The sequence below is a fragment of the Rhipicephalus microplus genome, unplaced genomic scaffold (genome assembly GCF_043290135.1).
Source record: "Rhipicephalus microplus isolate Deutch F79 unplaced genomic scaffold, USDA_Rmic scaffold_62, whole genome shotgun sequence".
Taxonomy (NCBI): domain Eukaryota; kingdom Metazoa; phylum Arthropoda; class Arachnida; order Ixodida; family Ixodidae; genus Rhipicephalus; species Rhipicephalus microplus.
This window is the reverse complement of record NW_027464635.1, coordinates 1,765,062-1,785,901: the sequence shown is the minus strand read 5'-3', so window position 1 is coordinate 1,785,901 and position 20,840 is coordinate 1,765,062. Positions and strand designations below refer to the sequence as shown.

Here is a 20,840-nt window from a genome sequence, read left to right as displayed (position 1 = left end):
CTCTAGTTTTTTGCTTTCGAAGTTTAGTTCGAAATACTTCTAATGGTGTCACTGCCTGAACAAGACGCTGCACAAGCGCCGTGGCTTAGTTGGTTAAAGCGCCTGTCTAGTAAACAGGAGTTCGTGAGTTCGAATCTCACCGGTGCCTCGAGAGTCAAGACAAACCTCTCTCCAGTTTTTTTTTGTTTTCGAAGTTTAGTTCGAAATACTTCTGATGCTGTCCCTGCCTGAACAAGACGCTGCACAAGCGCCGTGGCTTAGTTGGTTAAAGCGCCTGTCTAGTAAACAGCAGATCGTGAGTTCGAATCTCACCGGTGCCTCGGGAGTCAAGACTAACGTCTCTCTAGTTTTTTGTTTTCGAAGTTTAGTTCGAAATACTTCTGATGGTGTCCTTGCCTGAACAAGATGCTGCGCAGGCGCCGTGGCTTAGTTGGTTAAAGCGCATGTCTAGTAAACAGGAGATCATTAGTTCGAATCTCACCGGTGCCACGAGAGTCAAGACAAACGTCTGTCTAGTTTTTTGTTTTCGAAGTTTAGTTCTAAATGCTTCTGATGGTGTCACTGCCTGAACAAGACGCTGCGCAGGCGCCGTGGCTTAGTTGGTTAAAGCGCCTGTCTAGCAAACAGGAGATCGTGAGTTCGAATCTCACCGGTGCCTCGAGAATCAAGACTAACGGCTCTCTAGTTTTTTTGTTTTCGAAGTATTGTTCGAAATACTTCTAATGGTGTGACTGCCTGAACAAGACGCTACGCAGGCGCCGTGGCTTATTTGGTTAAAGCGCCTGTCTAGTAAACTGGAGATCGTGAGTTCGAATCTCACCGGTGCTTCGAGAGTCAAGACAAACGTCTCTCTAGTTTTTGTTTTCGTAGTTTAGTTCGAAATACTTCTGATGGTGTCACTGCCTGAACGAGACGCCGCGCAGGCGCCGTGGCTTAGTTGGTTAAAGCGCCTGTCTTGTAAACAGGAGATCATGAGTTCGAATCTCACTGGTGCCTCGAGAGTCAAGACTAACGGCTCTCTAGTTTTTTTGTTTTCGAAGTATTGTTCGAAATACTTCCAATGGTGTTACTGCCTGAACAAGACGCTGCGCAGACGCCGTGGCTTTGTTGGTTAAAGCGCCTGTCTAGTGAACAGGAGATCGTGAGTTCGAATATCACCGGTGCCTCGAGAGTCAAGACAAACGTCTCTCTACTTTTTTGTTTTCGAAGTTTAGTTCGAAATACTTCTGATGGCTTCACTGCCTGAACATGACTCTGCGCAGGCGCCGTGGCTTAGTTGTTAAGCGCCTGTCTAGTAAACAGGAGATCGTGAGTTCGAATCTCACCGGTGCCTCGAGAGTCAAGACAAACCTGTCTCTAGTTTTTTTTGTTTTCGAAGTTTAGTTCGAAATACTTCTGATGGTGTCACTGCCTGAACAAGACGCTGCACAAGCGCCGTGGCATAGTTGGTTAAAGCGCCTGTCTAGTAAACAGGAGATCGGGAGTTCGAATCTCGCCGGTGCCTCGAGAGTCAAGACAAACGGCTCTCTAGTTTTTTGTTCTCGAAGTTTAGTTGGAAATTCTTCCTATGGTGTCACTGCCTGAACAAGACGCTGCGCAGGCGCCGTGGCTTAGTTGGTTAAAGCGCCTTTCTAGTAAACAGGAGATTACTAGTTCGAATCTCACCGGTGCCTCGAGAGTCAAGACAAACGGCTCTCTAGTTTTTTGTTTTCGAAGTTTAGTTCGAAATACTTCTAATGGTGTCACAGCCTGAACACGACGCTGCGCAGGTGCCGTGGCTTAGTTGGTTAAAGCGCATGTCTAGTAAACAGGAGATCATGAGTTCGAATCTCACCGGTGCCACGAGAGTCAAGACAAACGTCTCTGTAGTTTTTTTGTTTTCGAAGTTTAGTTCTAAATACTTGTGATGGTGTCACTGCCTGAACAAGACGCTGCGCAGGCGCCTTGGCTTAGTTAGTTAAAGAGCCTGTCCAGTAAACAGGAGATCGTGAGTTCGAATCTCACCCGTGCCTCGGGAGTCAAGACTAACGTCTCTTTTGATTTTTTTTTTATTTTCGAAGTATTGTTCGAAATACTTCCAGTGGTGTCACTGCCTGAACAAGACGTTGCGCAGACGCCGTGGCTTATTTGGTTAAAGCACCTGTCTAGCAAACAGGAGATCGTGAGGTTGAATCTCACCGGTGCCTCGGGAGTCAAGACTAACGTCTCTCTAGTTTTTTGTTTTCGAACATTCATGACTTCTTTGCGCAAACACGTACACGGACACAAGGAAAAGAGGCAAACAACACGGGCGCCCGTGTTGTTTGCCTCTTTTCCTTGTGTCTGTGTACGTGTTTCCGCAAAGAAGTCATGATCGAGTACGAACTCGCCCAACTTTCAGTACTTTTGTTTTCGAAGTATAGTTCGAAATACTTCAGATAGTGTCACTGCCTGAACAAGATGCTGCGCAGGCGCCGTGGCTTAGTTAGTTAAAGCGCCTGTCTAGTAAACAGGAAATCGTGAGTTCGAATCTCACCGGTGCCTCGAGAGTCAAGAGAAACCTTTCTCTAGTTTTTTGTTTTCGAAGTTTAGTTCAAAATACTTCTGATAACGTCACTGCCTGAACAAGACGCTGCGCAGGCGTTGTGGCTTAGTTGGTTAAAGCGCCGCTCTAGTAAACAGGAGATCATCAGTTCGAATCTCAACGGTGCCTCGAGAGTCAAGGCAACCGTCTCTCTAGTTTTTTGTTTTCGAAGTTTAGTTCGAAATTCTTCTGATGGTGTGACTGCCTGAACAAGACGCTGCGCAGGCGCCGTGGCTTCTTTAGTTAAAGCGCCTGTCTAGTAAACAAGAGATCGTGAGTTCGAATCTCACCGGTGCCTCGAGAGTCAAGACAAACGTCTTTCTAGTTTTTTGTTTTCGAAGTTTAGTTCGAAATACTTCTGGTGGTGTCACTGCCTGAGCAAGACGCTGCGCAGGCGCCGTGGCTTAGTTGGTTAAAGCGCCTGTCTAGTAAACAGGAGATTATGAGTTCGAATCTCAGCGGTGCCTCGAGAGTCAAGACAAACGTCTCTCTAGTTTTTTTGTTTTCGAAGTTTATTTCGAAATACTTCTGAAGGTGTCACTGCCTGAACAAGACGCTGCGCAGGCGCCGTGGCTTAGTTGGTTAAAGCGCCTGTCTAGTAAACAGGAGATCGTGAGTTCGAATCTACCGGTGCCTCGGGAGTCAAGACTAACGTCTCTCTAGTTTTTTTGTTTTCGAAGTTTAGTTCTAAATACTTGTGATGGTGTCACTGCCTGAACAAGACGCTGCAGAAGCGCCGTGGCTTAGTTGGTTAAAGAGCCTGTCTAGTAAGCAGCAGATCGTGAGTTCGAATCTCACCGGTGCCTCGAGAGTCAAGACAAACGTCTCTCAAGTTTTTTGTTCTCGAAGTTTAGTTCGAAATACTTCTGATGGTGTCACTGCCTGAACAAGACGCTGCACAAGCGCCGTGGCTTAGTTGGTTAAAGCGCCTGTCTAGTAAACAGGAGATCATGAGTTCGAATCTCACCGGTTCCTCGAGAGTCAAGACAAACCTCTGTCTAGTTTTTTGTTTTCGAAGTTTAGTTCGAAATACTTCTGATGCTGTCACTGCCTGAACAAAACGCTGCACAAGCGCCGTGGCTTAGTTGGTTAAAGCGCCTGTCTAGTAAACAGCAGATCGTGAGTTCGAATCTCACCCGTGCCTCGAGAGTCAAGACAAACGTCTCTGTAGTTTTTTGTTTTCGAAGTTTAGTTCTAAATACTTGTGATGGTGTCACTGCCTGAACAAGACGCTGCGCAGGCGCCTTGGCTTAGTTGGTTAAAGCGCCTGAATAGCAAACAGGAGATCGTGAGTTCGAATCTCACCGGTGCCTCGAGAGTCAAGACTAACGTCTCTTCTGATTTTTTTGTTTTCGAAGTATTGTTCGAAATACTTCCAATGGTGTCACTGCCTGAACAAGACGCTGCGCAGACGCCGTGGCTTATTTGGTTAAATTTCCTGTCTAGTAAACCGGAAATCGTGAGTTCGAATCTCACCGGTGCCTCGAGAGTCAAGACAAACTTCTCTCTAGTTTTTTGTTTTCGAAGTTTATTTCGAAATACTTCTGATGGTGTCACTGCCTGAACAAGACGCTGCGCAGGCGCCGTGGCTTAGTTGGTTAAAGCGCCTGTCTAGTGAACAGGAGATCATGAGTTTGAATCTCACAGGTGCCTCGAGAGTCAAGACAAACGTCTCTCTAGTTTTTTGTTTTCGAAGTTTAGTTCGAAATACTTCTGATCGCGTCACTTCCTGAACAAGACGCTGCGGAGGCGCCATGGCTTAGTTGGTTAAAGCGCCTGTCTAGTAAACAGGAGATCATGAGTTCGAATCTCACCGGTGCCTCGAGAGTCAACACAAACGTATCTCTAGTTTTTTGTTTTCGAAGTTTAGTTCCAAATACTTCTGATGGTGTCACTGCCTGAACAAGACGCTGCGCAGGCGCCGTGGATTAGTTAGTTAAAGCGCCTGTCTATTAAACAGGAGATCGTGAGTTTGAATCTCACCGGTGCCTCGGGAGTCAAGACTAACGTCTCTCTAGTTTTTTGTTTTCGAACATTCATGACTTCTTTGCGCAAACACGTACACGGACACAAGGAAAAGAGGCAAAGAACACGGGCGCCCGTGTTGTTTGCCTCTTTTCCTTGTGTCCGTCTAGTAAACTGGACCTCTCTCTAGTTTTTTTGTTTTCGAAGTTTAGTTCCAAGTACTTCTGATGGTGTCACTGCCTGAACAAGACTCTGCAGAAGCGCCGTGGCTTAGTTGGTTAAAGAGCCTGTCTAGTAAACAGCAGATCGTGAGTTCGAATCTCACCGGTGCTTCGAGAGTCAAGACAAACGTCTCTCTAGTTTTTTGCTTTCGAAGTTTAGTTCGAAATACTTCTAATGGTGTCACTGCCTGAACAAGACGCTGCACAAGCGCTGTGGCTTAGTTGGTTAAAGCGCCTGTCTAGTAAACAGGAGTTCGTGAGTTCGAATCTCACCGGTGCCTCGAGAGTCAAGACAAACCTCTCTCCAGTTTTTTTTTGTTTTCGAAGTTTAGTTCGAAATACTTCTGATGCTGTCCCTGCCTGAACAAGACGCTGCACAAGCGCCGTGGCTTAGTTGGTTAAAGCGCCTGTCTAGTAAACAGCAGATCGTGAGTTCGAATCTCACCGGTGCCTCGGGAGTCAAGACTAACGTCTCTCTAGTTTTTTGTTTTCGAAGTTTAGTTCGAAATACTTCTGATGGTGTCCTTGCCTGAACAAGATGCTGCGCAGGCGCCGTGGCTTAGTTGGTTAAAGCGCATGTCTAGTAAACAGGAGATCATTAGTTCGAATCTCACCGGTGCCACGAGAGTCAAGACAAACGTCTGTCTAGTTTTTTGTTTTCGAAGTTTAGTTCTAAATGCTTCTGATGGTGTCACTGCCTGAACAAGACGCTGCGCAGGCGCCGTGGCTTAGTTGGTTAAAGCGCCTGTCTAGCAAACAGGAGATCGTGAGTTCGAATCTCACCGGTGCCTCGAGAATCAAGACTAACGGCTCTCTAGTTTTTTTGTTTTCGAAGTATTGTTCGAAATACTTCTAATGGTGTGACTGCCTGAACAAGACGCTACGCAGGCGCCGTGGCTTATTTGGTTAAAGCGCCTGTCTAGTAAACTGGAGATCGTGAGTTCGAATCTCACCGGTGCTTCGAGAGTCAAGACAAACGTCTCTCTAGTTTTTGTTTTCGTAGTTTAGTTCGAAATACTTCTGATGGTGTCACTGCCTGAACGAGACGCCGCGCAGGCGCCGTGGCTTAGTTGGTTAAAGCGCCTGTCTTGTAAACAGGAGATCATGAGTTCGAATCTCACTGGTGCCTCGAGAGTCAAGACTAACGGCTCTCTAGTTTTTTTGTTTTCGAAGTATTGTTCGAAATACTTCCAATGGTGTTACTGCCTGAACAAGACGCTGCGCAGACGCCGTGGCTTTGTTGGTTAAAGCGCCTGTCTAGTGAACAGGAGATCGTGAGTTCGAATATCACCGGTGCCTCGAGAGTCAAGACAAACGTCTCTCTACTTTTTTGTTTTCGAAGTTTAGTTCGAAATACTTCTGATGGCTTCACTGCCTGAACATGACTCTGCGCAGGCGCCGTGGCTTAGTTGTTAAGCGCCTGTCTAGTAAACAGGAGATCGTGAGTTCGAATCTCACCGGTGCCTCGAGAGTCAAGACAAACCTGTCTCTAGTTTTTTTTGTTTTCGAAGTTTAGTTCGAAATACTTCTGATGGTGTCACTGCCTGAACAAGACGCTGCACAAGCGCCGTGGCATAGTTGGTTAAAGCGCCTGTCTAGTAAACAGGAGATCGGGAGTTCGAATCTCGCCGGTGCCTCGAGAGTCAAGACAAACGGCTCTCTAGTTTTTTGTTCTCGAAGTTTAGTTGGAAATTCTTCCTATGGTGTCACTGCCTGAACAAGACGCTGCGCAGGCGCCGTGGCTTAGTTGGTTAAAGCGCCTTTCTAGTAAACAGGAGATTACTAGTTCGAATCTCACCGGTGCCTCGAGAGTCAAGACAAACGGCTCTCTAGTTTTTTGTTTTCGAAGTTTAGTTCGAAATACTTCTAATGGTGTCACAGCCTGAACACGACGCTGCGCAGGTGCCGTGGCTTAGTTGGTTAAAGCGCATGTCTAGTAAACAGGAGATCATGAGTTCGAATCTCACCGGTGCCACGAGAGTCAAGACAAACGTCTCTGTAGTTTTTTTGTTTTCGAAGTTTAGTTCTAAATTCTTGTGATGGTGTCACTGCCTGAACAAGACGCTGCGCAGGCGCCTTGGCTTAGTTAGTTAAAGAGCCTGTCCAGTAAACAGGAGATCGTGAGTTCGAATCTCACCCGTGCCTCGGGAGTCAAGACTAACGTCTCTTTTGATTTTTTTTTATTTTCGAAGTATTGTTCGAAATACTTCCAGTGGTGTCACTGCCTGAACAAGACGTTGCGCAGACGCCGTGGCTTATTTGGTTAAAGCACCTGTCTAGCAAACAGGAGATCGTGAGGTTGAATCTCACCGGTGCCTCGGGAGTCAAGACTAACGTCTCTCTAGTTTTTTGTTTTCGAACATTCATGACTTCTTTGCGCAAACACGTACACGGACACAAGGAAAAGAGGCAAACAACACGGGCGCCCGTGTTGTTTGCCTCTTTTCCTTGTGTCTGTGTACGTGTTTCCGCAAAGAAGTCATGATCGAGTACGAACTCGCCCAACTTTCAGTACTTTTGTTTTCGAAGTTTAGTTCGAAATACTTCTGATGGTGTCACTGCCTGAACAAAACGCTGCGCAGGCGCCGTGGCTTAGTTAGTTAAAGCGCCTGTCTAGTAAACAGAAGATCGTGAGTTCGAATCTCACCGGTGCCTCGAGAGTCAAGACAAACCTCTCTCTAGTTTTTTTTTGTTTTCGAAGTTTAGTTCGAAATACTTCTGATGGTGTCACTGCCTGAACAAGACGCTGCAGAAGCGCCGTGGCTTAGTTGGTTAAAGAGCCTGTCTAGTAAGCAGCAGATCGTGAGTTCGAATCTCACCGGTGCCTCGAGAGTCAAGACAAACGTCTCTCAAGTTTTTTGTTCTCGAAGTTTAGTTCGACACAAGTGCCGTGGCTTAGTTGGTTAAAGCGCCTGTCTAGTAAACAGCAGATCGTGAGTTCGAATCTCACCTGTGCCTCGAGAAGCAAGACAAACGTCTCTCAAGTTTTTTGTTCTCGAAGTTTAGTTCGAAATACTTCTGATGGTGTCACTGCCTGAACAAGACGCTGCACAAGCGCCGTGGCTTAGTTGGTTAAAGCGCCTGTCTAGTAAAGAGGAGATCGTGAGTTCGAATCTCACCGGTGCCTCGAGAGTCAAGACAAACCTCTGTCTAGTTTTTTTGTTTTCGAATTTTAGTTCGAAATACTTCTGATGCTGTCACTGCCGGAAAGAGACGCTGCACAAGCGCCGTGGCTTAGTTGGTTAAAGCGCTGGTCTAGTAAACAGCAGATCGTGAGTTCGAATCTCACCGGTGCCTCGAGAGTCAAGACAAACGTCTCTCTAGTTTTTTTGTTTTCGAAATTCAGTTCGAATTACTTCTGATGGTGTCACTGCCTGAACAAGACGCTGCGCAGGCGCCGTGGCTTAGTTACTTAAAGCGCCTGTCTAGTAAACCGGAGATCGTGAGATCGAATCTCACCCGTGCCCTCGAGAGTCAAGACAAACGTCTCTCTAGTTCTTTGTTTTCGAAGATTAGTTCGAAATACTTCTGATGGTGTCACTGCCTGAACAAGACGCTGCGCAGGGGCCTTGGCTTAGTTGGTTAAAGCGCCTGTCTAGCAAACAGGAGATCGTGAGTTCGAATCTCACCGGTGCCTCGAGAGTCAAGACTAACGTCTCTTCTGATTTTTTTTTTGTTTTCGAAGTATTGTTCGAAATACTTCCAATGGTGTCACTGCCTGAACAAGACGCTGGGCAGACGCCGTGGCTCATTTGGTTAAATTTCCTGTCTAGTAAACCGGAGATCGTGAGTTCGAATCTCACCGGTGCCTCGAGAGTCAAGACAAACTTCTCTCTAGTTTTTTGTTTTCGAAGTTTAGTTCTAAATGCTTCTGATGGTGTCACTGCCTGAAAAAGACGCTGCGCAGGCGCCGTGGCTTAGTTGGTTAAAGCGCCTGTCTAGCAAACAGGAGATTGTGAGTTCGAATCTCACCGGTGCCTAGAGAATCAAGACTAACGACTCTCTAGTTTTTTTTGTTTTCGAAGTATTGTTCGAAATACTTCTAATGGTGTCACTGCCTGAACAAGACGCTGCGCAGGCGCCGTGGCTTATTTGGTTAAAGCGCCCGTCTACTAAACTGGAGATCGTGAGTTCGAATCTCACCGGTGCCTCGACAGTCAAGACAAACGTCTCTCTAGTTTTTGTTTTCGTAGTTTAGTTCGAAATACTTCTGATGGTGTCACTGCCTAAACAACACGCTGCGCAGGCGCCGTGGCTTAGTTGGCTAAAGCGCCTGTCTAGTAAACAGGAGATCGTGAGTTCGAATCTCACCGGTGCCTCGAGAGTCAAGACAAACGGCTCTCTAGTTTTTTGTTTTCGAAGTTTAGTTCGAAATACTTCTAATGATGTCACTGCCTGAACACGACGCTGCGCAGGTGCCGTGGCTTAGTTGGTTAAAGCGCATGTCTAGTAAACAGGAGATCATGAGTTCGAATCTCACCGGTGCCACGAGAGTCAAGACAAACTTTTCTGTAGTTTTTTGTTTTCGAAGTTTAGTTCTAAATACTTGTGATGGTGTCACTGCCTGAACAAGACGCAGCGCAGGCGCCTTGGCTTAGTTGGTTAAAGCGCCTGTCTAGCAAACAGGAGATCGTGAGTTCGAATCTCACCGGTGCCTCGAGAGTCAAGACTAACGTCTCTCTAGTTTTTTTGTTTTCGAAGTTTAGTTCGAAATACTTCTGATGGTGTCACTGCCTCAACAAGACGCTGCAGAAGCGCCGTGGCTTAGTTGGTTAAAGAGCCTGTCTAGTAAACAGCAGTTCGCGAGTTCGAATCTCACCGGTGCCTCGAGAGTCAAGACAAACGTCTCTCTAGTTTTTTGTTTTCGAAGTTCAGTTCGAAATACTTCTGATGGTGTCACTGTCTGAACAAGACGCTGCGAAGGCGCCGTGGCTTAGTTAGTTAAAGCGCCTGCCTAGTAAACCGGAGTTCGTGAGTTCGAATCTCACCGGTGCCTCGAGAGTCAAGACAAACGTCTCTCTAAATTTTTGTTCTCGAAGTTTAGTTCGAAATACTTCTGATGCTGTCACTGCCTGAACAAGACGCTGCCCAAGCGCCGTGGCTTAGTTGGTTAAAGCGCCTGTCTAGTAAACAGCAGATCGTGAGTTCGAATCTCACCTGTGCCTCGAGAAGCAAGACAAACGTCTCTCAAGTTTTTTGTTCTCGAAGTTTAGTTCGAAATACTTCTGATGGTGTCACTGCCTGAACAAGACGCTGCACAAGCGCCGTGGCTTAGTTGGTTAAAGCGCCTGTCTAGTAAACAGGAGATCGTGAGTTCGAATCTCACCGGTGCCTCGAGAGTCAAGACAAACCTCTGTCTAGTTTTTTTTGTTTTCGAAGTTTAGTTCGAAATACTTCTGATGCTGTCACTGCCTGAACAAGACGCTGCACAAGCGCCGTGGCTTAGTTGGTTAAAGCGCCTGTCTAGTAAACAACAGATCGTGAGTTCGAATCTCACCGGTGCCTCGAGAGTCAAGACAAACGTCTCTCTAGTTTTTTTGTTTTCGAAGTTCAGTTCGAATTACTTCTGATGGTGTCACTGCCTGAACAAGACGCTGCGCAGGCGCCGTGGCTTAGTTACTTAAAGCGCCTGTCTAGTAAACCGGAGATCGTGAGATCGAATCTCACCGGTGCCTCGAGAGTCAAGACAAACGTCTCTCTAGTTCTTTGTTTTCGAAGATTAGTTCGAAATACTTCTGATGGTGTCACTGCCTGAACAAGACGCTGCGCAGGGGCATTGGCTTAGTTGGTTAAAGCGCCTGTCTAGCAAACAGGAGATCGTGAGTTCGAATCTCACTGGTGCCTCGAGAGTCAAGACTAACGTCTCTTCTGACTTTTTTTTGTTTTCGAAGTATTGTTCGAAATACTTCCAATGGTGTCACTGCCTGAACAAGACGCTGCGCAGACGCCGTGGCTCATTTGGTTAAATTTCCTGTCTAGTAAACCGGAGATCGTGAGTTCGAATCTCACCGGTGCCTCGAGAGTCAAGACAAACTTCTCTCTAGTTTTTTGTTTTCGAAGTTTAGTTCTAAATGCTTCTGATGGTGTCACTGCCTGAACAAGACGCTGCGCAGGCGCCGTGGCTTAGTTGGTTAAAGCGCCTGTCTAGCAAACAGGAGATCGTGAGTTCGAATCTCACCTGTGCCTCGAGAATCAAGACTAACGGCTCTCTAGTTTTTTTTTTGTTTTCGAAGTATTGTTCGAAATACTTCTAATGGTGTCACTGCCTGAACAAGACGCTGCGCAGGCGCCGTGGCTTAATTGGTTAAAGCGCCTGTCTAGTAAACTGGAGATCGTGAGTTCGAATCTCACCGGTGCCTCGACAGTCAAGACAAACGTCTCTCTAGTTTTTGTTTTCGTAGTTTAGTTCGAAATACTTCTGATGGTGTCACTGCCTAAACAAGACGCTGCGCAGGCGCCGTGGCTTAGTTGGTTAAAGCGCCTGTCTAGTAAACAGGAGATCGTGAGTTCGAATCTCACCGGTGCCTCGAGAGTCAAGACAAACGGCTCTCTAGTTTTTTGTTTTCGAAGTTTAGTTCGAAATACTTCTAATGATGTCACTGCCTGAACACGACGCTGCGCAGGTGCCGTGGCTTAGTTGGTTAAAGCGCATGTCTAGTAAACAGGAGATCATGAGTTCGAATCTCACCGGTGCCACGAGAGTCAAGACAAACTTTTCTGTAGTTTTTTGTTTTCGAAGTTTAGTTCTAAATACTTGTGATGGTGTCACTGCCTGAACAAGACGCAGCGCAGGCGCCTTGGCTTAGTTGGTTAAAGCGCCTGTCTAGCAAACAGGAGATCGTGAGTTCGAATCTCACCGGTGCCTCGAGAGTCAAGACTAACGTCTCTCTAGTTTTTTTGTTTTCGAAGTTTAGTTCGAAATACTTCTGATGGTGTCACTGCCTCAACAAGACGCTGCAGAAGCGCCGTGGCTTAGTTGGTTAAAGAGCCTGTCTAGTAAACAGCAGTTCGCGAGTTCGAATCTCACCGGTGCCTCGAGAGTCAAGACAAACGTCTCTCTAGTTTTTTGTTTTCGAAGTTCAGTTCGAAATACTTCTGATGGTGTCACTGTCTGAACAAGACGCTGCGAAGGCGCCGTGGCTTAGTTAGTTAAAGCGCCTGCCTAGTAAACCGGAGTTCGTGAGTTCGAATCTCACCGGTGCCTCGAGAGTCAAGACAAACGTCTCTCTAAATTTTTGTTCTCGAAGTTTAGTTCGAAATACTTCTGATGCTGTCACTGCCTGAACAAGACGCTGCCCAAGCGCCGTGGCTTAGTTGGTTAAAGCGCCTGTCTAGTAAACAGCAGATCGTGAGTTCGAATCTCACCTGTGCCTCGAGAAGCAAGACAAACGTCTCTCAAGTTTTTTGTTCTCGAAGTTTAGTTCGAAATACTTCTGATGGTGTCACTGCCTGAACAAGACGCTGCACAAGCGCCGTGGCTTAGTTGGTTAAAGCGCCTGTCTAGTAAACAGGAGATCGTGAGTTCGAATCTCACCGGTGCCTCGAGAGTCAAGACAAACCTCTGTCTAGTTTTTTTTGTTTTCGAAGTTTAGTTCGAAATACTTCTGATGCTGTCACTGCCTGAACAAGACGCTGCACAAGCGCCGTGGCTTAGTTGGTTAAAGCGCCTGTCTAGTAAACAACAGATCGTGAGTTCGAATCTCACCGGTGCCTCGAGAGTCAAGACAAACGTCTCTCTAGTTTTTTTGTTTTCGAAGTTCAGTTCGAATTACTTCTGATGGTGTCACTGCCTGAACAAGACGCTGCGCAGGCGCCGTGGCTTAGTTACTTAAAGCGCCTGTCTAGTAAACCGGAGATCGTGAGATCGAATCTCACCGGTGCCTCGAGAGTCAAGACAAACGTCTCTCTAGTTCTTTGTTTTCGAAGATTAGTTCGAAATACTTCTGATGGTGTCACTGCCTGAACAAGACGCTGCGCAGGGGCATTGGCTTAGTTGGTTAAAGCGCCTGTCTAGCAAACAGGAGATCGTGAGTTCGAATCTCACTGGTGCCTCGAGAGTCAAGACTAACGTCTCTTCTGACTTTTTTTTGTTTTCGAAGTATTGTTCGAAATACTTCCAATGGTGTCACTGCCTGAACAAGACGCTGCGCAGACGCCGTGGCTCATTTGGTTAAATTTCCTGTCTAGTAAACCGGAGATCGTGAGTTCGAATCTCACCGGTGCCTCGAGAGTCAAGACAAACTTCTCTCTAGTTTTTTGTTTTCGAAGTTTAGTTCTAAATGCTTCTGATGGTGTCACTGCCTGAACAAGACGCTGCGCAGGCGCCGTGGCTTAGTTGGTTAAAGCGCCTGTCTAGCAAACAGGAGATCGTGAGTTCGAATCTCACCTGTGCCTCGAGAATCAAGACTAACGGCTCTCTAGTTTTTTTTTGTTTTCGAAGTATTGTTCGAAATACTTCTAATGGTGTCACTGCCTGAACAAGACGCTGCGCAGGCGCCGTGGCTTAATTGGTTAAAGCGCCTGTCTAGTAAACTGGAGATCGTGAGTTCGAATCTCACCGGTGCCTCGACAGTCAAGACAAACGTCTCTCTAGTTTTTGTTTTCGTAGTTTAGTTCGAAATACTTCTGATGGTGTCACTGCCTAAACAAGACGCTGCGCAGGCGCCGTGGCTTAGTTGGTTAAAGCGCCTGTCTAGTAAACAGGAGATCGTGAGTTCGAATCTCACCTGTGCCTCCAGAAGCAAGACAAACGTCTCTCAAGTTTTTTGTTCTCGAAGTTTAGTTCGAAATACTTCTGATGGTGTCACTGCCTGAACAAGACGCTGCACAAGCGCCGTGGCTTAGTTGGTTAAAGCGCCTGTCTAGCAAACAGGAGATCGTGAGTTCGAATCTCACCGGTGCCTCGAGAGTCAAGACAAACCTCTGTAGTTTTTTTTGTTTTCGAAGTTTAGTTCGAAATACTTCTGATGGTGTCACTGCCTGAACAAGACGCTGCACAATCGCCGTGGCTTAGTTGGTTAAAGCGCCTGTCTAGTAAACCGGAGATCGTGAGTTCGAATCTCACCGGTGCCTCGAGAGTCAAGACAAACTTCTCTCTAGTTTTTTGTTTTCGAAGTTTAGTTCTAAATGCTTCTGATGGTGTCACTGCCTGAACAAGACGCTGCGCAGGCGCCGTGGCTTAGTTGGTTAAAGCGCCTGTCTAGCAAACAGGAGATCGTGAGTTCGAATCTCACCTGTGCCTCGAGAATCAAGACTAACGGCTCTCTAGTTTTTTTTTGTTTTCGAAGTATTGTTCGAAATACTTCTAATGGTGTCACTGCCTGAACAAGACGCTGCGCAGGCGCCGTGGCTTAATTGGTTAAAGCGCCTGTCTAGTAAACTGGAGATCGTGAGTTCGAATCTCACCGGTGCCTCGACAGTCAAGACAAACGTCTCTCTAGTTTTTGTTTTCGTAGTTTAGTTCGAAATACTTCTGATGGTGTCACTGCCTAAACAAGACGCTGCGCAGGCGCCGTGGCTTAGTTGGTTAAAGCGCCTGTCTAGTAAACAGGAGATCGTTAGTTCGAATCTCACCGGTGCCTCGAGAGTCAAGAAAAACTTTTCTGTAGTTTTTTGTTTTCGAAGTTTAGTTCTAAATACTTGTGATGGTGTCACTGCCTGAACAAGACGCTGCGCAGGCGCCTTGGCTTAGTTGGTTAAAGCGCCTGTCTAGCAAACAGGAGATCGTGAGTTCGAATCTCACCTGTGCCTCGAGAAGCAAGACAAACGTCTCTCAAGTTTTTTGTTCTCGAAGTTTAGTTCGAAATACTTCTGATGGTGTCACTGCCTGAACAAGACGCTGCACAAGCGCCGTGGCTTAGTTGGTTAAAGCGCCTGTCTAGTAAACAGGAGATCGTGAGTTCAAATCTCACCGGTGCCTCGAGAGTCAAGACAAACCTCTGTCTAGTTTTTTTTGTTTTCGAAGTTTAGTTCGAAATACTTCTGATGGTGTCACTGCCTGAACAAGACGCTGCACAAGCGCCGTGGCTTAGTTGGTTAAAGCGCCTGTCTAATAAACAGGAGATCGTGAGTTCGAATCTCACCGGTGCCTCGAGAGTCAAGACAAACCTCTGTCTAGTTTTTTTGTTTTCGAAGTTTAGTTCGAAATAGTTCTGATGCTGTCACTGCCTGAACAAGACGCTGTACAAGCGCCGTGGCTTAGTTGGTTAAAGCGCCTGTCTAATAAACAGCAGATCGTGAGTTCGAATCTCACCGGTGCCTCGAGAGTCAAGACAAACGTCTCTCTAGTTTTTTTGTTTTCGAAGTTCAGTTCGAATTACTTCTGATGGTGTCACTGCCTGAACAAGACGCTGCGCAGGCGCCGTGGCTTAGTTACTTAAAGCGCCTGTCTAGTAAACCGGAGATCGTGAGATCGAATCTCACCGGTGCCCCGAGAGTCAAGACAAACGTCTCTCTAGTTCTTTGTTTTCGAAGATTAATTCGAAATACTTCTGATGGTGTCACTGCCTGAACAAGACGCTGCGCAGGGGCCTTGGCTTAGTTGGTTAAAGCGCCTGTCTAGCAAACAGGAGATCGTGAGTTCGAATCTCACCGGTGCCTCGAGAGTCAAGACTAACGTCTCTTCTGATTTTTTTTGTTTTGGAAGTATTGTTCGAAATACTTCCAATGGTGTCACTGCCTGAACAAGACGCTGGGCAGACGCCGTGGCTCATTTGGTTAAATTTCCTGTCTAGTAAACCGGAGATCGTGAGTTCGAATCTCACCGGTGCCTCGAGAGTCAAGACAAACTTCTCTCTAGTTTTTTGTTTTCGAAGTTTAGTTCTAAATGCTTCTGATGGTGTCACTGCCTGAACAAGACGCTGCGCAGGCGCCGTGGCTTAGTTGGTTAAAGCGCCTGTCTAGCAAACAGGAGATTGTGAGTTCGAATCTCACCGGTGCCTAGAGAATCAAGACTAACGGCTCTCTAGTTTTTTTTGTTTTCGAAGTATTGTTCGAAATACTTCTAATGGTGTCACTGCCTGAACAAGACGCTGCGCAGGCGCCGTGGCTTATTTGGTTAAAGCGCCCGTCTAGTAAACTGGAGATCGTGAGTTCGAATCTCACCGGTGCCTCGACAGTCAAGACAAACGTCTCTCTAGTTTTTGTTTTCGTAGTTTAGTTTGAAATACTTCTGATGGTGTCACTGCCTAAACAAGACGCTGCGCAGGCGCCGTGGCTTAGTTGGCTAAAGCGCCTGTCTAGTAAACAGGAGATCGTGAGTTCGAATCTCACCGGTGCCTCGAGAGTCAAGACAAACGGCTCTCTAGTTTTTTGTTTTCGAAGTTTAGTTCGAAATACTTCTAATGATGTCACTGCCTGAACACGACGCTGCGCAGGTGCCGTGGCTTAGTTGGTTAAAGCGCATGTCTAGTAAACAGGAGATCATGAGTTCGAATCTCACCGGTGCCACGAGAGTCAAGACAAACTTTTCTGTAGTTTTTTGTTTTCGAAGTTTAGTTCTAAATACTTGTGATGGTGTCACTGCCTGAACAAGACGCAGCGCAGGCGCCTTGGCTTAGTTGGTTAAAGCGCCTGTCTAGCAAACAGGAGATCGTGAGTTCGAATCTCACCGGTGCCTCGAGAGTCAAGACTAACGTCTCTCTAGTTTTTTTGTTTTCGAAGTTTAGTTCGAAATACTTCTGATGGTGTCACTGCCTCAACAAGACGCTGCAGAAGCGCCGTGGCTTAGTTGGTTAAAGAGCCTGTCTAGTAAACAGCAGTTCGCGAGTTCGAATCTCACCGGTGCCTCGAGAGTCAAGACAAACGTCTCTCTAGTTTTTTGTTTTCGAAGTTCAGTTCGAAATACTTCTGATGGTGTCACTGTCTGAACAAGACGCTGCGAAGGCGCCGTGGCTTAGTTAGTTAAAGCGCCTGCCTAGTAAACCGGAGTTCGTGAGTTCGAATCTCACCGGTGCCTCGAGAGTCAAGACAAACGTCTCTCTAAATTTTTGTTCTCGAAGTTTAGTTCGAAATACTTCTGATGCTGTCACTGCCTGAACAAGACGCTGCCCAAGCGCCGTGGCTTAGTTGGTTAAAGCGCCTGTCTAGTAAACAGCAGATCGTGAGTTCGAATCTCACCTGTGCCTCGAGAAGCAAGACAAACGTCTCTCAAGTTTTTTGTTCTCGAAGTTTAGTTCGAAATACTTCTGATGGTGTCACTGCCTGAACAAGACGCTGCACAAGCGCCGTGGCTTAGTTGGTTAAAGCGCCTGTCTAGTAAACAGGAGATCGTGAGTTCGAATCTCACCGGTGCCTCGAGAGTCAAGACAAACCTCCGTCTAGTTTTTTTTGTTTTCGAAGTTTAGTTCGAAATACTTCTGATGCTGTCACTGCCTGAACAAGACGCTGCACAAGCGCCGTGGCTTAGTTGGTTAAAGCGCCTGTCTAGTAAACAACAGATCGTGAGTTCGAATCTCACCGGTGCCTCGAGAGTCAAGACAAACGTCTCTCTAGTTTTTTTGTTTTCGAAGTTCAGTTCGAATTACTTCTGATGGTGTCACTGCCTGAACAAGACGCTGCACAGGCGCCGTGGCTTAGTTACTTAAAGCGCCTGTCTAGTAAACCGGAGATCGTGAGATCGAATCTCACCGGTGCCTCGAGAGTCAAGACTAACGTCTCTCTAGTTCTTTGTTTTCGAAGATTAGTTCGAAATACTTCTGATGGTGTCACTGCCTGAACAAGACGCTGCGCAGGGGCATTGGCTTAGTTGGTTAAAGCGCCTGTCTAGCAAACAGGAGATCGTGAGTTCGAATCTCACTGGTGCCTCGAGAGTCAAGACTAACGTCTCTTCTGACTTTTTTTTGTTTTCGAAGTATTGTTCGAAATACTTCCAATGGTGTCACTGCCTGAACAAGACGCTGCGCAGACGCCGTGGCTCATTTGGTTAAATTTCCTGTCTAGTAAACCGGAGATCGTGAGTTCGAATCTCACCGGTGCCTCGAGAGTCAAGACAAACTTCTCTCTAGTTTTTTGTTTTCGAAGTTTAGTTCTAAATGCTTCTGATGGTGTCACTGCCTGAACAAGACGCTGCGCAGGCGCCGTGGCTTAGTTGGTTAAAGCGCCTGTCTAGCAAACAGGAGATCGTGAGTTCGAATCTCACCTGTGCCTCGAGAATCAAGACTAACGGCTCTCTAGTTTTTTTTTGTTTTCGAAGTATTGTTCGAAATACTTCTAATGGTGTCACTGCCTGAACAAGACGCTGCGCAGGCGCCATGGCTTAATTGGTTAAAGCGCCTGTCTAGTAAACTGGAGATCGTGAGTTCGAATCTCACCGGTGCCTCGACAGTCAAGACAAACGTCTCTCTAGTTTTTGTTTTCGTAGTTTAGTTCGAAATACTTCTGATGGTGTCACTGCCTAAACAAGACGCTGCGCAGGCGCCGTGGCTTAGTTGGTTAAAGCGCCTGTCTAGTAAACAGGAGATCATGAGTTCGAATCTCACCTGTGCCTCCAGAAGCAAGACAAACGTCTCTCAAGTTTTTTGTTCTCGAAGTTTAGTTCGAAATACTTCTGATGGTGTCACTGCCTGAACAAGACGCTGCACAAGCGCCGTGGCTTAGTTGGTTAAAGCGCCTGTCTAGTAAACAGGAGATCGTGAGTTCGAATCTCACCGGTGCCTCGAGAGTCAAGACAAACCTCTGTAGTTTTTTTTGTTTTCGAAGTTTAGTTCGAAATACTTCTGATGGTGTCACTGCCTGAACAAGACGCTGCACAATCGCCGTGGCTTAGTTGGTTAAAGCGCCTTTCTAGTAAACCGGAGATCGTGAGTTCGAATCTCACCGGTGCCTCGAGAGTCAAGACAAACTTCTCTCTAGTTTTTTGTTTTCGAAGTTTAGTTCTAAATGCTTCTGATGGTGTCACTGCCTGAACAAGACGCTGCGCAGGCGCCGTGGCTTGGTTGGTTAAAGCGCCTGTCTAGCAAACAGGAGATCGTGAGTTCGAATCTCACCTGTGCCTCGAGAATCAAGACTAACGGCTCTCTAGTTTTTTTTTTGTTTTCGAAGAATTGTTCGAAATACTTCTAATGGTGTCACTGCCTGAACAAGACGCTGCGCAGGCGCCGTGGCTTAATTGGTTAAAGCGCCTGTCTAGTAAACTGGAGATCGTGAGTTCGAATCTCACCGGTGCCTCGACAGTCAAGACAAACGTCTCTCTAGTTTTTGTTTTCGTAGTTTAGTTCGAAATACTTCTGATGGTGTCACTGCCTAAACAAGACGCTGCGCAGGCGCCGTGGCTTAGTTGGTTAAAGCGCCTGTCTAGTAAACAGGAGATCGTTAGTTCGAATCTCACCGGTGCCTCGAGAGTCAAGACAAACTTTTCTGTAGTTTTTTGTTTTCGAAGTTTAGTTCTAAATACTTGTGATGGTGTCACTGCCTGAACAAGACGCTGCGCAGGCGCCTTGGCTTAGTTGGTTAAAGCGCCTGTCTAGCAAACAGGAGATCGTGAGTTCGAATCTCACCTGTGCCTCGAGAAGCAAGACAAACGTCTCTCAAGTTTTTTGTTCTCGAAGTTTAGTTCGAAATACTTCTGATGGTGTCACTGCCTGAACAAGACGCTGCACAAGCGCCGTGGCTTAGTTGGTTAAAGCGCCTGTCTAGTAAACAGGAGATCGTGAGTTCGAATCTCACCGGTGCCTCGAGAGTCAAGACAAACCTCTGTCTAGTTTTTTTTGTTTTCGAAGTTTAGTTCGAAATACTTCTGATGGTGTCACTGCCTGAACAAGACGCTGCACAAGCGCCGTGGCTTAGTTGGTTAAAGCGCCTGTCTAATAAACAGGAGATCGTGAGTTCGAATCTCACCGGTGCCTCGAGAGTCAAGACAAACCTCTGTCTAGTTTTTTTTGTTTTCGAAGTTTAGTTCGAAATAGTTCTGATGCTGTCACTGCCTGAACAAGACGCTGTACAAGCGCCGTGGCTTAGTTGGTTAAAGCGCCTGTCTAATAAACAGCAGATCGTGAGTTCGAATCTCACCGGTGCCTCGAGAGTCAAGACAAACGTCTCTCTAGTTTTTTTGTTTTCGAAGTTCAGTTCGAATTACTTCTGATGGTGTCACTGCCTGAACAAGACGCTGCGCAGGCGCCGTGGCTTAGTTACTTAAAGCGCCTGTCTAGTAAACCGGAGATCGTGAGATCGAATCTCACCGGTGCCCCGAGAGTCAAGACAAACGTCTCTCTAGTTCTTTGTTTTCGAAGATTAATTCGAAATACTTCTGATGGTGTCACTGCCTGAACAAGACGCTGCGCAGGGGCCTTGGCTTAGTTGGTTAAAGCGCCTGTCTAGCAAACAGGAGATCGTGAGTTCGAATCTCACCGGTGCCTCGAGAGTCAAGACTAACGTCTCTTCTGATTTTTTTTTGTTTTCGAAGTATTGTTCGAAATACTTCCAATGGTGTCACTGCCTGAACAAGACGCTGGGCAGACGCCGTGGCTCATTTGGTTAAATTTCCTGTCTAGTAAACCGGAGATCGTGAGTTCGAATCTCACCGGTGCCTCGAGAGTCAAGACAAACTTCTCTCTAGTTTTTTGTTTTCGAAGTTTAGTTCTAAATGCTTCTGATGGTGTCACTGCCTGAACAAGACGCTGCGCAGGCGCCGTGGCTTAGTTGGTTAAAGCGCCTGTCTAGCAAACAGGAGATTGTGAGTTCGAATCTCACCGGTGCCTAGAGAATCAAGACTAACGGCTCTCTAGTTTTTTTTGTTTTCGAAGTATTGTTCGAAATACTTCTAATGGTGTCACTGCCTGAACAAGACGCTGCGCAGGCGCCGTGGCTTATTTGGTTAAAGCGCCCGTCTAGTAAACTGGAGATCGTGAGTTCGAATCTCACCGGTGCCTCGACAGTCAAGACAAACGTCTCTCTAGTTTTTGTTTTCGTAGTTTAGTTCGAAATACTTCTGATGGTGTCACTGCCTAAACAAGACGCTGCGCAGGCGCCGTGGTTTAGTTGGCTAAAGCGCCTGTCTAGTAAACAGGAGATCGTGAGTTCGAATCTCACCGGTGCCTCGAGAGTCAAGACAAACGGCTCTCTAGTTTTTTGTTTTCGAAGTTTAGTTCGAAATA

The 20,840-nt window shown here is 46.6% G+C and overlaps 51 non-coding genes across 51 annotated transcripts; all 51 read left to right on the top strand.

Moving 5' to 3' along the window:
• Positions 1–74: 74 nt before the first annotated feature.
• On the top strand, positions 75–148 carry TRNAT-AGU (transfer RNA threonine (anticodon AGU)). The gene has a single exon. It is a non-coding gene; the product is annotated as a tRNA-Thr (tRNA).
• A 436-nt stretch (positions 149–584) lies between these two features.
• On the top strand, positions 585–658 carry TRNAA-AGC (transfer RNA alanine (anticodon AGC)). The gene has a single exon. It is a non-coding gene; the product is annotated as a tRNA-Ala (tRNA).
• A 264-nt stretch (positions 659–922) lies between these two features.
• On the top strand, positions 923–996 carry TRNAT-UGU (transfer RNA threonine (anticodon UGU)). The gene has a single exon. It is a non-coding gene; the product is annotated as a tRNA-Thr (tRNA).
• A 1,960-nt stretch (positions 997–2,956) lies between these two features.
• Positions 2,957–3,030, top strand: TRNAT-AGU (transfer RNA threonine (anticodon AGU)). The gene has a single exon. It is a non-coding gene; the product is annotated as a tRNA-Thr (tRNA).
• A 1,281-nt stretch (positions 3,031–4,311) lies between these two features.
• On the top strand, positions 4,312–4,385 carry TRNAT-AGU (transfer RNA threonine (anticodon AGU)). Its single transcript has one exon. It is a non-coding gene; the product is annotated as a tRNA-Thr (tRNA).
• Positions 4,386–4,480: 95 nt separating this feature from the next.
• Positions 4,481–4,554, top strand: TRNAN-AUU (transfer RNA asparagine (anticodon AUU)). The gene has a single exon. It is a non-coding gene; the product is annotated as a tRNA-Asn (tRNA).
• A 402-nt stretch (positions 4,555–4,956) lies between these two features.
• Positions 4,957–5,030, top strand: TRNAT-AGU (transfer RNA threonine (anticodon AGU)). The gene has a single exon. It is a non-coding gene; the product is annotated as a tRNA-Thr (tRNA).
• Positions 5,031–5,466: 436 nt separating this feature from the next.
• TRNAA-AGC (transfer RNA alanine (anticodon AGC)) lies at positions 5,467–5,540 on the top strand. Its single transcript has one exon. It is a non-coding gene; the product is annotated as a tRNA-Ala (tRNA).
• A 264-nt stretch (positions 5,541–5,804) lies between these two features.
• On the top strand, positions 5,805–5,878 carry TRNAT-UGU (transfer RNA threonine (anticodon UGU)). The gene has a single exon. It is a non-coding gene; the product is annotated as a tRNA-Thr (tRNA).
• Positions 5,879–8,312: 2,434 nt separating this feature from the next.
• On the top strand, positions 8,313–8,386 carry TRNAA-AGC (transfer RNA alanine (anticodon AGC)). The gene has a single exon. It is a non-coding gene; the product is annotated as a tRNA-Ala (tRNA).
• A 269-nt stretch (positions 8,387–8,655) lies between these two features.
• TRNAA-AGC (transfer RNA alanine (anticodon AGC)) lies at positions 8,656–8,729 on the top strand. The gene has a single exon. It is a non-coding gene; the product is annotated as a tRNA-Ala (tRNA).
• A 97-nt stretch (positions 8,730–8,826) lies between these two features.
• TRNAS-ACU (transfer RNA serine (anticodon ACU)) lies at positions 8,827–8,900 on the top strand. Its single transcript has one exon. It is a non-coding gene; the product is annotated as a tRNA-Ser (tRNA).
• Positions 8,901–8,994: 94 nt separating this feature from the next.
• Positions 8,995–9,068, top strand: TRNAT-AGU (transfer RNA threonine (anticodon AGU)). Its single transcript has one exon. It is a non-coding gene; the product is annotated as a tRNA-Thr (tRNA).
• A 264-nt stretch (positions 9,069–9,332) lies between these two features.
• On the top strand, positions 9,333–9,406 carry TRNAA-AGC (transfer RNA alanine (anticodon AGC)). The gene has a single exon. It is a non-coding gene; the product is annotated as a tRNA-Ala (tRNA).
• A 603-nt stretch (positions 9,407–10,009) lies between these two features.
• TRNAT-AGU (transfer RNA threonine (anticodon AGU)) lies at positions 10,010–10,083 on the top strand. The gene has a single exon. It is a non-coding gene; the product is annotated as a tRNA-Thr (tRNA).
• Positions 10,084–10,519: 436 nt separating this feature from the next.
• On the top strand, positions 10,520–10,595 carry TRNAA-AGC (transfer RNA alanine (anticodon AGC)). Its single transcript has one exon. It is a non-coding gene; the product is annotated as a tRNA-Ala (tRNA).
• Positions 10,596–10,861: 266 nt separating this feature from the next.
• Positions 10,862–10,935, top strand: TRNAA-AGC (transfer RNA alanine (anticodon AGC)). The gene has a single exon. It is a non-coding gene; the product is annotated as a tRNA-Ala (tRNA).
• Positions 10,936–11,034: 99 nt separating this feature from the next.
• TRNAT-AGU (transfer RNA threonine (anticodon AGU)) lies at positions 11,035–11,108 on the top strand. The gene has a single exon. It is a non-coding gene; the product is annotated as a tRNA-Thr (tRNA).
• A 94-nt stretch (positions 11,109–11,202) lies between these two features.
• Positions 11,203–11,276, top strand: TRNAT-AGU (transfer RNA threonine (anticodon AGU)). Its single transcript has one exon. It is a non-coding gene; the product is annotated as a tRNA-Thr (tRNA).
• A 264-nt stretch (positions 11,277–11,540) lies between these two features.
• Positions 11,541–11,614, top strand: TRNAA-AGC (transfer RNA alanine (anticodon AGC)). The gene has a single exon. It is a non-coding gene; the product is annotated as a tRNA-Ala (tRNA).
• A 603-nt stretch (positions 11,615–12,217) lies between these two features.
• On the top strand, positions 12,218–12,291 carry TRNAT-AGU (transfer RNA threonine (anticodon AGU)). The gene has a single exon. It is a non-coding gene; the product is annotated as a tRNA-Thr (tRNA).
• A 436-nt stretch (positions 12,292–12,727) lies between these two features.
• On the top strand, positions 12,728–12,803 carry TRNAA-AGC (transfer RNA alanine (anticodon AGC)). Its single transcript has one exon. It is a non-coding gene; the product is annotated as a tRNA-Ala (tRNA).
• Positions 12,804–13,069: 266 nt separating this feature from the next.
• On the top strand, positions 13,070–13,143 carry TRNAA-AGC (transfer RNA alanine (anticodon AGC)). Its single transcript has one exon. It is a non-coding gene; the product is annotated as a tRNA-Ala (tRNA).
• Positions 13,144–13,241: 98 nt separating this feature from the next.
• Positions 13,242–13,315, top strand: TRNAT-AGU (transfer RNA threonine (anticodon AGU)). Its single transcript has one exon. It is a non-coding gene; the product is annotated as a tRNA-Thr (tRNA).
• A 94-nt stretch (positions 13,316–13,409) lies between these two features.
• TRNAT-AGU (transfer RNA threonine (anticodon AGU)) lies at positions 13,410–13,483 on the top strand. Its single transcript has one exon. It is a non-coding gene; the product is annotated as a tRNA-Thr (tRNA).
• A 95-nt stretch (positions 13,484–13,578) lies between these two features.
• On the top strand, positions 13,579–13,652 carry TRNAA-AGC (transfer RNA alanine (anticodon AGC)). Its single transcript has one exon. It is a non-coding gene; the product is annotated as a tRNA-Ala (tRNA).
• A 264-nt stretch (positions 13,653–13,916) lies between these two features.
• On the top strand, positions 13,917–13,990 carry TRNAA-AGC (transfer RNA alanine (anticodon AGC)). The gene has a single exon. It is a non-coding gene; the product is annotated as a tRNA-Ala (tRNA).
• A 98-nt stretch (positions 13,991–14,088) lies between these two features.
• TRNAT-AGU (transfer RNA threonine (anticodon AGU)) lies at positions 14,089–14,162 on the top strand. Its single transcript has one exon. It is a non-coding gene; the product is annotated as a tRNA-Thr (tRNA).
• Positions 14,163–14,256: 94 nt separating this feature from the next.
• On the top strand, positions 14,257–14,330 carry TRNAT-AGU (transfer RNA threonine (anticodon AGU)). Its single transcript has one exon. It is a non-coding gene; the product is annotated as a tRNA-Thr (tRNA).
• A 95-nt stretch (positions 14,331–14,425) lies between these two features.
• On the top strand, positions 14,426–14,499 carry TRNAA-AGC (transfer RNA alanine (anticodon AGC)). The gene has a single exon. It is a non-coding gene; the product is annotated as a tRNA-Ala (tRNA).
• Positions 14,500–14,594: 95 nt separating this feature from the next.
• On the top strand, positions 14,595–14,668 carry TRNAT-AGU (transfer RNA threonine (anticodon AGU)). Its single transcript has one exon. It is a non-coding gene; the product is annotated as a tRNA-Thr (tRNA).
• Positions 14,669–14,765: 97 nt separating this feature from the next.
• On the top strand, positions 14,766–14,839 carry TRNAI-AAU (transfer RNA isoleucine (anticodon AAU)). Its single transcript has one exon. It is a non-coding gene; the product is annotated as a tRNA-Ile (tRNA).
• Positions 14,840–14,935: 96 nt separating this feature from the next.
• On the top strand, positions 14,936–15,009 carry TRNAI-AAU (transfer RNA isoleucine (anticodon AAU)). Its single transcript has one exon. It is a non-coding gene; the product is annotated as a tRNA-Ile (tRNA).
• Positions 15,010–15,274: 265 nt separating this feature from the next.
• On the top strand, positions 15,275–15,348 carry TRNAA-AGC (transfer RNA alanine (anticodon AGC)). The gene has a single exon. It is a non-coding gene; the product is annotated as a tRNA-Ala (tRNA).
• A 267-nt stretch (positions 15,349–15,615) lies between these two features.
• On the top strand, positions 15,616–15,689 carry TRNAA-AGC (transfer RNA alanine (anticodon AGC)). The gene has a single exon. It is a non-coding gene; the product is annotated as a tRNA-Ala (tRNA).
• A 265-nt stretch (positions 15,690–15,954) lies between these two features.
• On the top strand, positions 15,955–16,028 carry TRNAT-AGU (transfer RNA threonine (anticodon AGU)). The gene has a single exon. It is a non-coding gene; the product is annotated as a tRNA-Thr (tRNA).
• A 264-nt stretch (positions 16,029–16,292) lies between these two features.
• Positions 16,293–16,366, top strand: TRNAA-AGC (transfer RNA alanine (anticodon AGC)). The gene has a single exon. It is a non-coding gene; the product is annotated as a tRNA-Ala (tRNA).
• Positions 16,367–16,969: 603 nt separating this feature from the next.
• Positions 16,970–17,043, top strand: TRNAT-AGU (transfer RNA threonine (anticodon AGU)). Its single transcript has one exon. It is a non-coding gene; the product is annotated as a tRNA-Thr (tRNA).
• Positions 17,044–17,479: 436 nt separating this feature from the next.
• Positions 17,480–17,555, top strand: TRNAA-AGC (transfer RNA alanine (anticodon AGC)). The gene has a single exon. It is a non-coding gene; the product is annotated as a tRNA-Ala (tRNA).
• A 266-nt stretch (positions 17,556–17,821) lies between these two features.
• TRNAA-AGC (transfer RNA alanine (anticodon AGC)) lies at positions 17,822–17,895 on the top strand. Its single transcript has one exon. It is a non-coding gene; the product is annotated as a tRNA-Ala (tRNA).
• Positions 17,896–18,330: 435 nt separating this feature from the next.
• TRNAT-AGU (transfer RNA threonine (anticodon AGU)) lies at positions 18,331–18,404 on the top strand. The gene has a single exon. It is a non-coding gene; the product is annotated as a tRNA-Thr (tRNA).
• Positions 18,405–18,668: 264 nt separating this feature from the next.
• On the top strand, positions 18,669–18,742 carry TRNAA-AGC (transfer RNA alanine (anticodon AGC)). The gene has a single exon. It is a non-coding gene; the product is annotated as a tRNA-Ala (tRNA).
• A 99-nt stretch (positions 18,743–18,841) lies between these two features.
• Positions 18,842–18,915, top strand: TRNAT-AGU (transfer RNA threonine (anticodon AGU)). Its single transcript has one exon. It is a non-coding gene; the product is annotated as a tRNA-Thr (tRNA).
• Positions 18,916–19,009: 94 nt separating this feature from the next.
• TRNAT-AGU (transfer RNA threonine (anticodon AGU)) lies at positions 19,010–19,083 on the top strand. Its single transcript has one exon. It is a non-coding gene; the product is annotated as a tRNA-Thr (tRNA).
• A 95-nt stretch (positions 19,084–19,178) lies between these two features.
• TRNAA-AGC (transfer RNA alanine (anticodon AGC)) lies at positions 19,179–19,252 on the top strand. Its single transcript has one exon. It is a non-coding gene; the product is annotated as a tRNA-Ala (tRNA).
• A 95-nt stretch (positions 19,253–19,347) lies between these two features.
• Positions 19,348–19,421, top strand: TRNAT-AGU (transfer RNA threonine (anticodon AGU)). The gene has a single exon. It is a non-coding gene; the product is annotated as a tRNA-Thr (tRNA).
• Positions 19,422–19,518: 97 nt separating this feature from the next.
• On the top strand, positions 19,519–19,592 carry TRNAI-AAU (transfer RNA isoleucine (anticodon AAU)). The gene has a single exon. It is a non-coding gene; the product is annotated as a tRNA-Ile (tRNA).
• Positions 19,593–19,689: 97 nt separating this feature from the next.
• On the top strand, positions 19,690–19,763 carry TRNAI-AAU (transfer RNA isoleucine (anticodon AAU)). The gene has a single exon. It is a non-coding gene; the product is annotated as a tRNA-Ile (tRNA).
• Positions 19,764–20,028: 265 nt separating this feature from the next.
• On the top strand, positions 20,029–20,102 carry TRNAA-AGC (transfer RNA alanine (anticodon AGC)). The gene has a single exon. It is a non-coding gene; the product is annotated as a tRNA-Ala (tRNA).
• Positions 20,103–20,370: 268 nt separating this feature from the next.
• Positions 20,371–20,444, top strand: TRNAA-AGC (transfer RNA alanine (anticodon AGC)). Its single transcript has one exon. It is a non-coding gene; the product is annotated as a tRNA-Ala (tRNA).
• A 265-nt stretch (positions 20,445–20,709) lies between these two features.
• TRNAT-AGU (transfer RNA threonine (anticodon AGU)) lies at positions 20,710–20,783 on the top strand. The gene has a single exon. It is a non-coding gene; the product is annotated as a tRNA-Thr (tRNA).
• The last annotated feature ends 57 nt before the right edge of the window (positions 20,784–20,840 follow it).